Here is a 12,140-nt window from a genome sequence, read left to right on the forward strand (position 1 = left end):
TCAGTCAATGGTCAATAAGATCCTAACCCACACGTTTGTGTAACCATTACTCTCCAAGCAAATTCAAACCCTTTATAAGCATTGGTAGGGACTTCAAATCTTCATAAACTTCACCCCCACCACCTTCATATGGAAGCAAGCACCACCACCGACGACGCCACCACCAACGCCGTGACCGCCAAGAAACAACGCTACGACCGATGTTTCTCCTTCATGGAGATATCAATAGACCCGGGAATCAAATCACTAAAACGACTTGATTCAAGAAAGTTCAAGTCCGAAATCCAGAGGTGGGCGAAAGCAGTCGTTCGATACGCCCGCCAAGTCAGCGATCGGTTTGCTACCCGCCAAGTCAGCGAAGGAAATTCAAACTCCCGTGGCTAGCTGAATCTAAATCTTAACCAATAAGACAAACCCTTTGCCTTGCCAGCCTGGACAGTCGTATGTTTTCTGACCGCCACGTCAGACGGCCCGTATGTAAATAGAGTGTTTGTATGCGTGTGATTTTTCGAATGCATAATTTGTTAATATCATTAGATGAATGGACTCTAGAAACAATATCCTACAATCTAGAGACTAAGTTTTTTTCTTAGATACAAAAATTGAGTTGCCTAATCTATATTATAGTGGTATACTGATTCTAATATTAACACACATTCAATTATCATTTGGCAGTACGTGTAACGAGTGTTCCTCTACGAATCAAAATGTTTCTCAAAAGCTGTTTTGAACACATGTTTTGTGCTTGAGTTGCGTTCCTCATTCGGTTCGCTTTTACCCAATCAGGTTCCTACAAAAAGTGTTTTTTAGTATATTACATCATATATATATATGTGTGTGTGTGTGTGTGTATACACATATACAAGTATATAACATCTGGAAATAAGTATACCTCGGGTACGATCCTTGAGAAGCCAAATTTGATGAGAAGGAGAACATGTTCCATGATGAGATGGCTGCAAGACCGGGAGATATATTCCAATTGCCTTCTCTATCGTATAAACATACTAGAAGTATGCAGTTGGTGCATATAGATACAACTATCAAAAACTATAAATCAAGATAAAAAATTTCTATTAAAATTAAAATCAAAATATCGTTCAGTTGAAATTCCAATATAAAACCTATTAAAATCAATAAGTACCTGAAATATGTTAAGCCAGGCGCCTATTGTTGCAGAAACTCGAGGAACCGGCCTTCTAAAACCATTGCAAGAATCTTTAACGCATCTGCTCTAATTTCTGTAACATTGTTCTTTCCAAAACCATTTAAAAATATATAAATTTCCCGTTTTACAAATCAAATTTTATAAGAAATAGTAAAAAGGTTTTTAATCTACCAATGCAGCAAAAGCAAATGCAGGAGGAAAAGCGCAATCAAACATCATAATCATTCCAAATTGCAACGCCAGTTCAAGAAATTCTGTGCAAAGTTTTTTAATTTATTATCGGGATTTTTTTTAAAAGGATAGAAAATAATAAATGTTACCATCGAAGAGCCCGTCTTCGAGTTCATCACCGATACTGGCAGAATATATAGGCTTAAAATACTCCTTTTCAACTCTAGAATTAAAATAAGATTTCCTGGCCGCCATTCCTTTTTCCCTTTTTCTCTTGTTACTAAACAAATAAACAGTCACCGATTAATAGCTGCAATAAACGTTTGATGTGGTATGAATTAAACATAAATAAACTAAATATTTCCTCCACTTTGAGTTGCTTTTCAGATGAGTTTTTAGTGAAAATTCCATTTTACCAGGTCATGTTCGGATTTTGTTGTTATTTGTTTAAAATGATTAGCATGTGCCTAAAATGGTTTCTATTAAATAAACGGTGGCTAATTAAACTAGCTGGTTGTTAATTAATACCCAATTGAATTCAGTAAAGGGGCTATGAAGTAAAATACAAGAATGTCAAATTAATTTTGCAATGACCAATGAGTATGAGTTAATAACAATAAATATTTTGAGAGGCTTGCATATTAAACAAAAATGCCGTGGATTTGTGTTGCAAACCAAATTAATTCATTTAATTCCCACTTTAATGTCATAATTGGATTCCATCAAGTTGAATTATATATTTCATTCATTCACATATTATGGTTTATATCACAGGCCTCTAGAAACAACGTTGAAGCCCATTTGAAATTAATGACGGTGTGGATTGGAGGGCCCACTAAAAAGCTATAAAAGAAAACGCATGGAAAAAAGGGCAGGTCATCGAATTGAGGAATTCTGGCTGAAAACTATTATTATTTTGGAGAAGTCAATAGACGCATTAAAAGAGGGTCGTCACCAGAGGAGATCGCAATAAATAGCAGTTCAAGTTCATTCAGCTTGGGGATTGAGTTCGTTGAACGTTTTTCTCATATTAATCTATTTGGTTTGAGCTCATTTATTTTTCTTTCTTTCAATTTATTGTCATGAATTCAAATAATTATGTCTTTGTTTTTATGACTATGATTGGCTAAACCTTTTTAGTTATCTAGGCTTGGATTGATGTTTTGTGATTGATTAAGGGTTTAAACGGTTTGCGGGAATTGTTTATTGGGTTTTGATTAATTAAAAGTTTCGATCAGATTTATTGGATGTTATTTATGCGTATTTACTTCTGATTTGTGCTTGAATGAATGTTTCACATGTCGCGTGATTGAATGTCTTTTGATTATAGGTGCATGTTAGGGTTGTTTACTGTGTGTTTGCAACTTGTTTATGGTTTATTGAGCTCATACACCATAGAAACTGATTTTTTAGCATATTATTAGAAGTTTATATTCTTACTTGCTTAGATATCCGACGGGTGCTAAGTTGTCGGGTTTGTCTTTGTTATTAGGGTTTTAGGTAAAACTGTCTGACCGGAAGTTTGCCTAGTTTTCCTTAGTTTCACTGCTTACCCGTGTCCTTTAGATCTCTTCTAGACCACCCCGTGTACTTAGGTGCATTGAGATAGTGAAACCGACGGGTTAGCTGTTTTTTAGGGTAATTAATCATAATTGGTGAACTAACAGGGGAGCCAATAAGCCGGTGCTTTTACATGATCTTTAGGATTTCCTCTTAGGTGACACTTGAGAGTGATTAGGGATCCATTAGGTTTCCTAGGGTTCATATTTTTAGATTCCCGGTTCCAGTAGCATTTTCCCGTAACCGAGAAAAGCCCGAGTCATCACAATGCGGATTCCTTGCCTAGGTAACGTCTTTCTCGTTAGTGTTTTCGTCTAAGTTTTAGAATTTTAAGTTTAATTTATTAGTAAATTAGTCTAAGTAATAATTAGTTTTATAATAAAATAAATAAAAATCCAAAAAGAATCTTTTCCTAATTATTAGTTTATTTAGCTTTTAGAATCTAAGTTCGTTAATTCAATAAGTGTCTCTAGGGTTCGATATTCCCGGACTTCCCATAGCTATTCTACACCCGATAGGTTCACTTGCCTGTTGCTAGTGGTTTGGTTTAGGGTATTCTTGGTTTTTATTACTCGTTGTGCTAGGTTATTAATTGCAATATTTTTATATACCACTTTTAGCGCATCAACGTTACATTGGTCAACATAAAAACCAAAGTCAAAGAGACTTACCGAACAGCTCTATATTTTCTATAGCTGTATTTGATGTATGGCAGAGCGTTTTCCATCAGATTTTCGAGCAACTGAAGGATATATCCTGATTAAATACATTTAACTTTGAATAACATAAAAAATAGAAAAAGAAGTAATATTTGACCACCTCTGATATGATTAGACGTTGAGTTATTACTTGACGAAGAGTCATGAAGTTGCGATGCAGAATTGCATGATATAGTAATCCAATGTATGACTGCATAAAGTATAGCCCAAACACCTACATGAAAAAAATTGATTTACAAACTGATATACTTAAAATGAGACAATTAAAAAGAATATAAAGTTCGGTTCTGACCTTGTAAATCAAACTGTTAGCCCTGTATTCAGAGCACTCGTTTTTCTCGCGCTTGATTAACTTCACCGACACCTTCCCTCCAATTTGTGTGAAATATTGAATGGAAAATAGGTAGATTGCCGTTAACCCAAACCTGAAATAAAATACTACTTTTAACTGAAATGAACTATAGTTACATTAAAAAAATAAAAATACATAAAATTGGATGCTTACTTCATTATATCAGATCCAATGCTCTCATACAAATGTGCATACGCCAGTTCAAACGGAAACTGGAGACATATTATACTTAATATAATAATTGCATCGTTTCTAAATCTTAACATATGACCGAACCATTCATCTCTTTGAAACTTCTCTTTCTCAGATGAATGTAAAGAACTCCATTCTGAATACATATATTTATAAGCAGACTCTGATCCAACAGAATAACAGATTTGCCAGCTACATTTTGTAACGCGGAAATAAATAAAAAATTATTAAAAATAAAGATTATAATATTATATAATATTATGTATTACCTGGCCAAAAGTGTAGAGTTTTTTCGCTTCCAAAATTGGAGAAAGAAGACGGCCCATGAAATCATGCATAGAAAGAAAAAGGGAAGTATAATGAACTGCAAAGATCTGGAATTAAAAAAATTTTTAAAAAAATTATTATTAGAATTTGAAGACTTTAGGTGACTAATAAATAATAAGTCATATGTGACCTACCCAAAATCAACTAGCTGCACAAGAACTCCTAATGCAGCCGGGAAAAACAACCACTTTGTGTACATTCCGATGAAAGCAAAATATATTGCAATCTACAATGCAAAAGAATATATTATCATACATGAAATTAATTCATTCATAAAAAAACATTATTTTACCTTTGCTCCATAGTAAGCATATATTTCATCAAGGGGTTGATTTATAAAGTCCCACCAATTCAAAGCCCAACATTTCAAAAGCCGCTTCCTCTTTACTTCATCTTTTAAACAAAATCATGCCAAGTATAACGTTAAAGAAAAGATTTAATAAACAAATTTATAAAAGTTTTTAAAAAGTGTCATACCATGGATAGGAAAGACTTCTTTAACCATGCCTTCTTTTTCCAACTTCCACATAAGAGGTTTCCCGGGCTCCCATCTAACGTCTTTACTGTCCGATTTCAAAATAATCGCAGAATCACTCTCGTTAACCTGTACATTGTCATGTAAACCTATTACTCATTTATGTCATGTACCCAAGCTGTGAATGATTAAAGTAATTTAGAAGCATGCATAAGTTATAACTCACAATTCCATGTATCATGTGATTATAACAACGAAACCGCTCACACCAACTGAATAAAGATCCATCAGACTGTCTGATAAAAGCATCCGCCTCGTCCCATCCAAACTGTAAATCCACCCGCAACAATATTATATGTGGTGGTGAGCAATAACCGAACCATTAACTGAAAACCAATGAAACTGAACACAAAACCAAATTAACCAAAAATCGGTTGTTTTTTTTGTACCTTGGTCATCCGAAATCGACCAGCCCGAACTATTCATATTTTCATATATTTCTAGCTTTTATGCATCTGCTTCATATATTTCATGTTTTATACCTCCATTTATGTATCTATACCTCCATTTCATTTACTTATAACTCCCGTTCATGTATTTCTAAGCAAAAATTTGAGCGTTTGGTTTTGGTTATTAACTGAAAGTAACCTAACCGAAAACCAACAAGCTAACTGAATAAACCGGACCAATTAACCGAAAACTGTTTGGTTAAATAAAATAGATTAACCGATGACTTGGGTTTCGGTTGAGGCTAATAACCGAACCGATTAACCAAAAATCGATTGGTTAATAAAGCAGATTAACCGATGACTTCGGTTTCAGTTTCTTTCAAACCTAATAAGCGAACCATGCACACCCGTAACACAATGACATATGTTCATAAAGCATCTTAAACAAGAAACCACAAAAGTTGTTGAGTTACCTATATGGGTTCTTTTCTTTAACTGTAATTCAGCTGCTGCCTTCATTAAAACCTCAACAGGTGCTGCTAACTGTAAACAAATTCATTCATAATATTATTAGGGTTTTAGGAAGCAAGCCATAATAATTAACAAATTGAACATAATCATGATGAAACCTTGAGGAATTCATCATTAAGACCAGCAACTCGGTCAACAATTAACCCGATCTTCTGAAACTGGTCAACAAGATGGTCAACAACAGTCGTCTTCTTACAAACAACCACCCCCATTTCAAACGCCTCCATTTCCGAATTGGGAGATTATTTGATTTGGAATGGTGACGTCATGGTTAGGGTTTTGTGGAATTGGGGTTCGAAATGGGTGATTCGGGTGTTGGGTAAAATGGGATTCGCGTGAGACAACAAGTGTCTGTCTGAGATTATGGGTGGACACGTGGCGCTGAGATGTAAATTGTTATTATTATTATTATTATTTTGACGGACGGACGGAAGGAAGATGCAGTAAAGTGGGCGTAAACTATCGCCGGCGAATGCCGAGTTGGCTTTCCGGCGAACTTATTGACTTATTATTATTGATGACTTGGTTATTTATTGTTTACTTATTATTATATATGAGATTTTAATTTTTAAATTTCAAATTTGGTCGTAATTCCAGGTCAAAAGGTTACCATTTCGGGACCCGTTGCCGTTGTTCAAACTTCCTAGTTAAGGATCCAATGTGATTTATCACTATGTCAGTACTTTAATACTTATTATTATTATTATAGTTTTTTTAATCGTCCTATAAATTAAAAGTTAAAACTAGTCAAAATCTATATGTCGAAATGTTCCAACAAACTCACTCACGCATAAGATGCGCGTTGTGGATGATGGTTAGTTAATAAAAAAATGATGGCACGTAGACAGTAAGACATTAACAAACTCATCAAACATGTATAATAATTTAACTAAAAAACCACAATTATTTATTTATTGTGTTTTAATATGAAAAAATGAGAGAAGAGAATGTGATTGGTTTAATTCGCAGTGGTTAAAAGATCACCTTACCAAGTGAAGATGGCTTAACAATTAAAAAAAATGTGAAGTAGCAGGAACCCCCAATCTCACTATAACATACAATCTAATAATAGCTTTTCCAGCTCACGTATTATGGCGAGATTGCTAAACCGAAATGTTGAGATGTGTTAATAAAAGTAAAGAAAATGAAAATCAAAAGATGTTGTGCAGATGTTCAAATCGGCAAAAGCAACCAATGGAAATAAGAAAGACTAAATCATACTTTGATATGCTAAAGTAGGATTAAAGTTTCCAACTTTTGTAACTAATGTCCAAATGCTTGATCCAAGGCACCTATTGTGTCATTTTTATCGATTCCTTATACTTCCTTTCAAAAAATAACATACATAGTTTTTCTAAACCTATATAATTAATGTCTTATACAACATTAACCATTTTTTTTTACATAAGTCTATGTTAGATTCCATATAGTTACAAACATTACGTTTGAGGTGACAGATCTTTTAAAGAACCATCTCAATACAAAGGTACATGAAGCCAAATGACGAATCTTTCAAGCAATCATTCTCACAACATGTTGGTCCATATGGATGATAATGAATGACACCACTTTAAAAAATACGAGAGTATCGATTAGTAGACTCAAAGAAAATATTAAACATCGTACGCTCCTATGGGTAAAGAATATGAAAACGATCGTAGAACTGGATTGAAAGAAATAACATTCATTTTATAAGTGGCTAGGTTCTTGTTAGTTTCATTGGCAGTTAAAATTTCTTTTTTTACATATTTTCCCTAATTAAACAACATAAATTACATATTTTCCTAGCCAACAAAATTAGTTAAATATTTCCTATTTTCAAATCAAGTACTTATTTACCCCTTGTTTAAAATATCCTAACAAATAAATTAAATCGATTAAAATAAAAGACAAACTTATGTTAATAGTTAGAACCCACATCATCTTCTCCGCCCTACTTTCGGCAAACTCGATTATCCGGCAACTTTTCAGCCACTACACCACCGTCGCAAACCATCACTGTTACATCCCAACCTAGGGCCTAGGAGCGTGACTATCAGTTGTTACCTGTTTTGCAATTATATTAGAGTTTATGGGTAAATTTTAGCGGAAGACTTAAAGTTATTATAATATTAATTGCATTGAAAATTTACTTGAGAATTAAATACCCAAGTGTATATTTACAATATTGTTTTTATCTTATAAGGATTTCATATTCAAAGTAGAGCCATCACGTACTGTGAGCTTCTATCTCCTTGTTTTTATCTTATAAGGATTTCATATTCAAAGTAGTGCCATCATGTACTGTGACACCAAACTTAAGTACCTGTAATGGGGAATAAAATACGTCAGCTATGTGCTGGTGAAACGTTTGACTCTAAAAATATTTAAATAACAATCATAATACAAATATAGTTTTCTTGACAAGCTTAGCAGAAATATTTCTATTTCTGGTATTTGTAACACTGCCCTACACACACACAAGTTTCTCCGAGCCACGTAGCCCATACCGGAGAACTAGATATGACTGTTAGCCCGCGACCATGTAGCCTTTGATTGTATAGGCTAAATAGTTATGTTTGGATCCAGACACATGTGTATTCGGTCTGAGTTGTTTTTATTCTCTAATTTTGTATTATAACGTTTTAGAGATCACGTATTCTCATGCAAACGTTTGACTGACTCTCTAAGAGAAACAACATGTTTATCTTATAGATTATAGAGTATAAATCTGTTTTGACTGTTTGTAAAGGTTTAACGTATTCACCTGTACCATCGGTGTGATTGATTGATAAACCTTCTTGATTGTGAATGATATTAACCTATAAACAAATATGTTTGAATGATCACCTTGATGGTGTTTCTTGATTAGACTGCAGACCTTAAGTCTGGTTTTAACCTTGATTAGGTTTGTGAATGTTTGTATTTTGAAATCATATATGTATTTGTGTGACGTTTAGTATAGCATGCTTTGGCTTAATAGGTTCTATCACGTTGGCAAACTTCTCCAGGTAAGTAAACGGGTCCCGCGATTGATTAGGATTTGTACGAATTACTTACCTTAGGCAAGAAGAGTCTACTAATGATCTCCCCCTTCCAATTACTACATGTCCGCTAAAATATAATTTTGTATAACATTACATCTTATTGAAGCAACGTTTATTTGAAAACCTTTTTATGAATGATTTGAAAATCTTTTTAAGGTTAAAGGCCATAGCCTTGACTTAGTCTAAGTTACTCATAATATACTTGAAATAACTTAAACTTAATTCCTACCTAGCGAATACTCGTAATGCTAACACTAAGATAAGAGTGATTGCTTGACTGGCAGAATCCCGTTTCTAGCTCGCTTAACTGGTCAACAAAGCGTCAGAACTCGTCTACTTGCACGAATCTCGAGAAAACATGGTCGATTGGAACGTCACGACTATTAAGCACGCTTTCCTAGGTAATGTGTGTGAGAATGAAGGTGAAATTTGGTGTGAATTGGCTCAAACCCGACTCCCCCTTTTATACTTGAAATTCAGCTCCTTTGCGTCATGCAAACCGCCTTAGCGCCGCAATTTTGCATGTGGGCGGTCTCGTGGTGCCACGTGTTGACACGTGATTTTACACGTTCCCCTGTTTACTTAATGAGGTTTAGCGTAGCGCGAACCAACTTCGTATTGGATTGTGTGCCTGTTATCTTCGTGTCGCGCGAAGAGTATTGACCAATTTCTCCGCGTTGTGCGAAGAATGAGAAATTGAAAATTTTTCTTTTTAAGTCCTTGAACATCTAAACATTGATAAATTTGGTAAAAATTTAGGTCAGAAATTTCATGATGTTATAACCACCCCCACCACATTTACACTCTTTGTCCGTATCTTATATCTCATCCAACCATAATTCCACCTCTACCTCCACGCCCTCTCCTCTTCACCGTCTGCCTCCACCAAACCTCTTCCGCGACGTCAATTCCCCCACCCCGAAGTTCTCAAATGGGTAAAACGAGATCAACCACGTTTATATTTAACCCCAGCGATTCAGATCTAAAAAACGTGGTTGTGGTCGCCGGAGATGGGGTCGAGCAAGCCGTTAAAACGAGATGGTGGTGGACTGTGTGGGGGTGGTGGGTTGTGTGTGGTGGTTCGATTAGAGAGAGAGAGAGAGATCAAAACTTTGTCAAAGAAGAGCACCGGTGTGAATGTGGGGTTGTCACTTACCACGTTTACCCTGGTGCTGTTTGTTTTCTCAGAGATAAAATGTCTGCAGTCTACGGACCACATCTGCAAACATCTGTAGCAGAAGTGGTGGACCAAACCTCTGCAGTCTGCAAGAAAAGACACTTTGTTTTTTAACGTCTGTAAACTGTAAAAATAAATAGAAAGTTAAATAAAGCGATTTTTTAAACATAAACAAGGTATTCAAACGTAAACTTTATGCAAATCTAATGGAACAATATATTCATTAAACCTAAACTTTCTCCAAACTTTTTTTAACAGAAAACTAATAATAATTGAACAATTATGCAAGCCACTAATTGAACAAAAAACTAATAATAATTCAACAAATCAACTTTTACAAATTAATTTCTACAAAACTAATAATAATTCAACAAATCAATTTTCAAGTTCCATTTATGGCCAACAGATCTGAACCGGAAAAGGTTGAAGTTGGGAGCTGGGCGATTAAGGTTTCATACAAATCTTCCGGGAATTCTTTCCAGATTTTTGGTTTCGTAGACTCATTTGGATCATAGTCTCAGGTTCGATCTTTTCGGGCCTACTTTGAAGGTGGGCTAATCCCATGCTCTAACATATTGAAGTTTTCACCACTCATTATAGGATTGTAATAATCATCTTCTGACGGGTTCTCTTCAAGGTTTAGATCGCACCGTCTACAAAGAAATAAATTTATGATGAATATTGAATATCATGAAATAATGCAAATTCGTGCTTGAAAAACAACTCTCGAGCTCTCGTAAGTCATAACAAAACAAGGTCAAGCTCGTTTTAAGAGAAAAAAAATAAGATGGAGAAATACATAACTAAGCCACTTTGCAAGAAGAAATATGTAAATCTACGTTGAAAAATCTACAAATTTAAACTTTGAAAATATCTTTGTAATCTAATTAAATACATTAGTTATTCATTTGGATATTTAATAGTAGCTAGACACGGATTACACCGTGTGACACCGGACCCACAAAGCAACGGTCATACATCCACATAATAATAATAATAATAATAATAATAATTATTATTATTATTATTATATCAAACCACCCCCAATTGAACCTTCAACGAAACACCCAAACACACCAAACCCTAGCTCAGAATCTTTACGATCAATCACCACACACAACCCAATAACCAAATTCACTCTCAGATCCTTCAATTCACCACCAGCAAATCATGGGTCAAGCCGAGAAACTGATGAACCAGATCATGGAGCTCAAATTCACCTCCAAAAGCCTTCAACGCCAAGCCAGAAAGTGCGAGAAAGACGAGAAATCAGAAAAACTTAAAGTCAAGAAAGCCATCGAGAAAGGTAATATGGACGGAGCCCGTATTTACGCCGAAAACGCCATCCGAAAGCGTAGCGAACAGATGAATTACCTTCGGTTGTCGTCGAGGCTCGATGCGGTTGTCGCCCGCCTCGATACGCAGGCGAAGATGCAGACGATTAGTAAGTCGATGGGGTCGATTGTGAAATCGCTTGAGTCGACGATAGCTACGGGTAATTTGCAGAAGATGTCGGAAACTATGGATCAGTTTGAGAAGCAGTTTGTGAATATGGAGGTGCAGGCGGAGTTTATGGAGAGTTCGATGGCGGGGAGTACGTCGTTGAGTACTCCCGAAGGGGAGGTTAATAGTTTGATGCAGCAGGTGGCGGATGATTACGGGTTGGAGGTGTCGGTTGGGTTGCCGCAGCCGGCTGGGCATGCCGTGGCGACGAAGAGTAATGAGAAGGTTGAGGAGGATGATCTCGCTAGGCGTCTTGAGGAGCTTAAAGCGCGTGGGTAATTTCAAGTTTTACATGGGTTCGAGTATTTCGTTTGTTTTATCGTAATTTCGGGATTGGATATGTAAATTTGACTGACTTATGCTTGTGTTATGTTATGTTATATTATGCTATGCTATGACATGCTATGCTATGTTCTGCTGCTTGGTACTTTGCATATATTATTATGAGACGAATGCATTCGTTGTTTGAGATAATGAGATCTAATAACGG

At 35.4% G+C, this 12,140-nt stretch overlaps 2 pseudogenes across 1 annotated transcript; one reads left to right on the forward strand and one right to left on the reverse strand.

Annotated features, from left to right (window-relative positions):
- Window positions 1–644: 644 nt before the first annotated feature.
- LOC143636613 (anoctamin-like protein At1g73020) lies at window positions 645–6,171 on the reverse strand (annotated as a pseudogene). The gene is made up of 16 exons (XR_013154268.1): window positions 6,043–6,171; window positions 5,887–5,956; window positions 5,191–5,306; window positions 4,967–5,093; window positions 4,782–4,882; window positions 4,624–4,715; window positions 4,432–4,536; window positions 4,124–4,354; window positions 3,911–4,043; window positions 3,719–3,832; window positions 3,571–3,641; window positions 1,489–1,619; window positions 1,340–1,422; window positions 1,145–1,254; window positions 893–1,050; window positions 645–790 (listed from the first exon to the last, which is right to left on the reverse strand). The product of XR_013154268.1 is annotated as an anoctamin-like protein At1g73020 (transcript).
- Window positions 6,172–11,194: 5,023 nt separating this feature from the next.
- Window positions 11,195–12,036, forward strand: LOC143636635 (ESCRT-related protein CHMP1A pseudogene; annotated as a pseudogene).
- Window positions 12,037–12,140: the final 104 nt, after the last annotated feature.

Source organism: Bidens hawaiensis, unplaced genomic scaffold, assembly GCF_021521415.1.
Source record: "Bidens hawaiensis isolate Kalapana, Puna unplaced genomic scaffold, B.hawaiensis_p1.1 tig00008036_1, whole genome shotgun sequence".
NCBI lineage: Eukaryota > Viridiplantae > Streptophyta > Magnoliopsida > Asterales > Asteraceae > Bidens > Bidens hawaiensis.